Genomic DNA, 6,465 nt, shown 5'->3' with positions numbered 1-6,465 from the left:
AATAACACCCTTTTCTAGAAGGTGAGTTTACATCCTTAGGTTTACTCGATGCTGAATACTACTCTCATCTAAATAGATACTAAATTTATTATACTGAGATGAACTGGACTGAGTCGCTGAGTTCCACTGACTGACGAAATAATACTGAATTCTGATAACTTACTTGAGTTTACTAAGGGTTTAACTGAATATTGAATGGGACTGTACTGACACTAAGATTACTGAGTTTTCATGAGTTCTGTAACGACTAAATTTTTACTGATCATGAATTTACTGAGAGTATCTTGAAAACTGACACTGGCTCTAGGCACACATCTAAATTATCGGGTATTAAATACCCCCGGGACTTGATAGCATTAAAATAATAAGACATGACCATTCTTGAATATGTGACCACAGTCATCAATTCACAATACAGTCATTAAGGGATTTCACAAGAACTTGAAGGTCATAAACTTGTACATGGATAGGAAAGCATGCAATATATCATAACTTCACAATTTCAATCTCATGAACATTTTCTCAAATAATTAGTAGACATAGATTTAGCAGAGAAGTCATTTTGAGCATGTGGGTACATCATGAGTTCATCATTTGAATCACAAATGGGCCATAATACACTATTCTTATTCAATTAGGCATTTTAACAAACACATGGAAGGCATAACCTTCTCTAGGGCATAAATCAACAACTAATACATCATGGCTATATCAAGCCCTTCAAATTTAAGGATTTCAATCGACATACTATCATTAAGTCATGAAAATTCAATAAAGATTCAATCTTGGAAATCATAACACAACATTTACATGTGTACAATCAAACCCACAACATGAAACTGAAAACTCATACTTTGAAAAGGTTTTGTTGAGATCCATGAGTGGAAGGGACCCACGGATGAACACTTTACATACCTTTGTTGAAAGATTTTGGAAAGTTGACGGAGAAAACATGAGTTATTTATTCGAAATAAATCACCTAGGGTTCTCTTGTTCTTGAGGAATTGTGAAATAATGAGTATTATTAGCCAAAAGAGGGCTAAATTTTGTGTTATGAGTGCTGAAGGTCGGGGCAAAAAGACCTAATTACCCTTAAGGACGTGGGTTTAGAAGATAGAAAAACATTCCCAGCGATGCTATAGCCATCACAACGCGTTGAGGGTACCAATGCGACACGCCGACATCGTATTGGTTCAATGGAATTTGGCTTGAGCTGAGGCAAATTTTATCTATTGACGCGATTGGTAATGCGAAGTGCGAACATCGCATCGACTCACTATTTGGGTGTAGACGAGGTTCAAAAAACCTAAAACTTGTCTAGGGACACCTATTCACCTCCTTGATCATGAATAAAAAAAATATAGGCCTTTAAAGGACTTTAAGGTCACAAAGTGAGATTGCCAATGTTCGAAGGATAAAATAAACTAAGTCTAGAAACTTAGCCAAAATTTTCTGAGTCCGAGACCCCTTAACAAGCCTAAAGGACTGAATTAAGCCAGAAATTTGTATGGGGTCTTACAGTTACCAACACCATTATTTATTCACCTATCTCAAGGCCATTATCTAGTTACCAACCTCATTATATAAGTCGTTATTTAAGCCACCACGGTGTCACATGCTAGAAGTCAACCTAACTATTTATCATACAATCGTAAGATCAATATCATTAGGCATATTATAACCTGAAGGATTAGTTTCCATATTTTATCCAACTAAGATCCACCAATTAGTTTACTAGATTTCTATCCCATAAGTCATATCCATTTATTAGAAACAAATAGTTGTCACATATGCCACTTTACTAGGAGAAATTCCATAACATAACCATTTATTCAAGTCAAGAAGATTACTAAGCGAACACTTAATTTTACATATGATTATCCTATTAAGTGGAATTAGCCCAATCTTTACCCTAACTTATCATTAATTCCTAATTAGAGTCAACAGCGGTCACACTCCTTTATTTAGTGATTAGTGACATAGAATGAGTATCAATTACCAAGAAAGACATCATGTCTTGACAACATCAATGGTTAGCCACACACGACATAACCTTACATAGATACACATGCACTTTTATAAAGATGCCCCACATGGCATCATAACGCCATTACCTCTTTCGGATTCACCACGCATCACCATAACATCATTTCTACTTCTGGATTCACCGGGTGTCATCATAACATCATTGCCTCTTCTAGATTCACCGGGAATCATCATAACATCAATATTTCCTTTGAATTCTCTGGGTATCATCATATTATCAATATTTCCTCTGGATTCACTGGGCATCATCATAGTATCAATATTTCCTCCGAATTCTCTGGGCATCATCGTTGTATCAATATTTCTTTCGGATTCCCGAGGCATCATCGTAATATCAATATTTCTTCCGGATTCATCGAGCATCATAATAGTACCAATATTTCCTTTGAATTCTCCGGGCATCATCATAGTATCAATATCTCCTCCGAATTCATCGGGCATCATCATAGTATAAATATTTCCTTCGGATTCACCGGGCATTATCATAGTATCAATTTTTTCTCCGGGTTCACCGGGCATCATTATAGTATCAATATGTCCTCCGGATTCACCGGGAATCATCATAGTGTCAATATTTTCCAAGAGAAAAACATACAAAAATATGTGGCCCAAATTAATATACATACACATGTTCACAATAATTGAGTAATAGAGATGTAAGATACATAAACCATCACACTTTATTACTAGTTGATATAACAGTAGGAGCATAAGCATGAGTATCTAGATGATATACAAAACTACCATATTACCATGGCTATCCATAACATGGAAATAAGACAACAATCTAGTATTCACATTTTTATACACATTTTCAAACCATTAACCATATTCATAAACCGACAACCGGGTTTAACTCTTATAATCTCAATAACATAATTTAGATGCTCATCAAGTATCTAGGTTACCAAGAAGTTACATAGTTGAAGCTTTAGGTGGGTCAAGCCCTACTTCTAGCTCCCAATAATACTAAAGTCACTTCTATAAGACTAACTTCTACCTGGATTTAGGCTAGGTTATCTAACTCACACCATTAGAGCTTATCAATCATTACTAGGCCTATAAGGGAAAATCCTCTTCAAGTATTCTTCCTATGTCATCCCCATACTAAGGCTATTCTATAACTAGTCATATCTAGGTCAACATGCTCTTAAGGTTATCGAACAACATCATTCACAACTATTAGAGAAACTAGAGTATCTCATACTATTCATTAGACTAAAAGTAGAACTACCTGAGGTTCTAGTCTAAAGGACAAATATCACATTTTAGAAATTTAATAGTCTACAATAATCAACTAATCCCAAGTATCACCAATCATCCATTTTTTATCTAAGACCTCGCCTAATCTCACAAGATATCAATAATTATGCTACAATCAAGCTCAATCTATCTACAAGCAAGCCTAACCTATATCGAGTCCAATTGCTCACGAACCAACAAGCTTTGCCTTCTTTTTTCTTGAAGCTTCTTCATCCACAAACCAAGAATCAACAACATAATCTAAGAATAAAAAAAAAACCCATTATGGCACCATTATGCCATGGGTTCAAAATGACACCAAATTCCCAAGTGGGTCCCCACCATCGAAAAATGAGTTTTCGAGAACAACCCTCAGTCTAAATATCACTAGGGAGCTAAAACCCACATGAAATTTGAGTAAATCAATTATATTTGTAGCTACAATTGATCCTCAAAGACTAAGAATTTTTGGTCTACAAATCAAGAAATTAATACAAAATTTGAAGGAATCTTACCTTAGATTTGTAGCAAAAATGGATTACACAAGTTATTCAAGCTCCTAATCAACCCGCAAGACTCGTTTTTTAATCAAAAATCTCCCATGGCTGCTAGGGTTCTCAATAAAATGAAAAATGCCCCAAAAATCAGCTAAAAGAGCCTTTTATACGAGTTTAAATGGGCCTACAAAGTCAAAACTTGTTTTTGACCTCCCGGAATCATTCAGACTCTGCTTTTTGCAAAAGAAATATGTAATGACACCAAATTTGATATTTTGGATGCATTGTAGAGGTTGGATTTTCCATCTGAGGTCATTTACGCCACTTGTGGATCCCCCATCCATATATTTCGATTCTTGACTTTTCGACCAATGTGTCGAAATGAGCTCGGGTGCTCTGGGATACAAACTAAGGGTTTAACTACCGTAGAATTGATATTAAATAGCTGCTGTCATATTCAAAATTTGCTACCAAAATTACTTTACTAAAGTTTTCATTCAGTAGCTATTTGGAATCGATGAAGACTTTAAATTGGAAAAGTGGTTCTAAAAAATAAATGAACCATCAAGTAACCGAACAACCAATTCTAGTAAGTCACTAATAAATTGGGATGGATATGGAGAAGCTTTATCGAAAAAATAAGCATGAAACGGATAATGACCCGAAGGGTCATTTCAACATCCATTGCTAAGGAACTTTCGTCCTCGAAAATTAAAGATGAGGAAATTCCTGATGTATCAAATAGGTGAGGATACTGGGCTTGCATCTTTCCCTATAACCCCTAAGTGGCCTCCTCCACTGGGTGGTGTGTAACACCTCGAGAGTACACCTTGGGTGCCACACAGTTCATATGGTCCCGAGAGATTACAAGCTAACCCATAAGTTGATACCAGCTATGAGCACTGAATAATATAATATCATATACGGAAGAGCCATGAGGTTTTAAGTACTAAAAATTTTCTGAATCATGAATATGGAATCTGAAAATAATTTTCTGATAATAATAAAATAATAACAAAATCGACTGACTATCTGTACTAGTATGAAAGCCTCTAAAACTGACTGAATATGGGTTGATGGGATAGGCTCTAACTAACTCTAACTAGCTACTGAATTTGAAGAATAAAAATAAATGTAGTCTGTCCTCGAAATTTCAGGATCATCGTTGCTACAGCTGATAATTTGGAAAGTCTATGTTTGATACAGGAATTGAGCATCCAAACCTATGAGATGATATATCATAGCACATGAAAAGATTATATGATCACTACTTTGAATGTACTGGTATGCTAAATGAGGGAAGTTGATATGCATGGTTTCATGTACAAGAGTAATAATTGACTGAATAAATAGCATGAAATAATGAATATAACGCATGAAATTGATGAATACTAAAGATACGTGAAATCTAAAATACTGTGAATGCATGAAATTTGTAAATACTGAGAATGCGAGAAATCTATAAAAATAGAGAATGCATAAAATTTGTAAATACTGAGAATGCGTGAAAGCTATAAATATTGAGAATTCGGAACCTAGCATAAACATGTTTTAAATATAATTTGTAAATAAAGATACTAAAATCTGATAATTGAATTACTGATATCTGTATGCTATGGCCATTCAACTAAAACTAAATTACTAAACGAATTTACTAGACATTGATTGTGGGAGCTATGAGCAAATTGGGGTCCAACCTGTGAACCAAGTTGGAAGGGTGTTAGCACCATGCCATGAGTATTAACACTGGTTATGTGGATTCACTAAAGTGTAGTCCCGAAGAACTAAAGGTTATCATCAACAGGCAGGTACCCGTATGAGATCAACCCTCAACTGGCATATTTATATCTCAACCTACGCTCGGTACGTAGTTATATAGCACAAAGACTGCTAGTAAAGGTCACACCATCAACTGGCAGGTGAGCCCCCATCCCTGGGTTTGCTTAGTGTTATATCCTACTCCCAACTAAATTGACTCGGAATATTGAATTGTTCTAAGTTTAACAGATTATGATAACTAAATGAAGTGATGGCACTTATTATTTATCTGAAACTATTTTGAATATACTGAGACTAAGTAAACAACTATATTTTCGGCTATTCATAACCCCCCAAGGACTCGATAGCAATAATAGAGAAATATTACTAAATCTATAGGGACATAATATCAAACCGTTTATTCAAAATTCATTCTTGTAGGCATTTCATCTAACACTTGATATGCATGGTGTAAGCTAAGCATGGGAATAGTTTAAAGCTTGTAATAATAACATGATTCCAAAATCAACATCACTAATTATGAATTAAGTCAGCGAATAACATAATTAAAACATGTTGGGTTGAATAACAACGACAATTTCATGTATACATGGTGTAGAATTACAATTCATGGGAATTCATGGTTAAAATCATAATTAAAAATCCTAAAAACTTGTAAAGATCCCAATTTATAATTTAGAAGTGGATATTTGGACTCCATTGGTGAAATAAACCCATAGATTAACACTTAACATACCTGGGTTGATGATTTCGTGATAGTTCATGGTGAATTCATGAGTTTTAATCTTAAACTTTTAAGTCTAGGATTTTTGTTCTTGAAAGGAGATTAGTTGCTTAAAGAGGATTTGTGAATAATGGGACATATAATGCATCTTTAGGGTTTAAATTTTATGTTTTGAAC

This window comes from Capsicum annuum, chromosome 9 (assembly GCF_002878395.1).
Source record: "Capsicum annuum cultivar UCD-10X-F1 chromosome 9, UCD10Xv1.1, whole genome shotgun sequence".
Taxonomy (NCBI): Eukaryota; Viridiplantae; Streptophyta; class Magnoliopsida; order Solanales; family Solanaceae; genus Capsicum; species Capsicum annuum.
The sequence above is the reverse complement of the archived record's forward strand: the minus strand, read 5'-3'. Positions refer to the sequence as shown.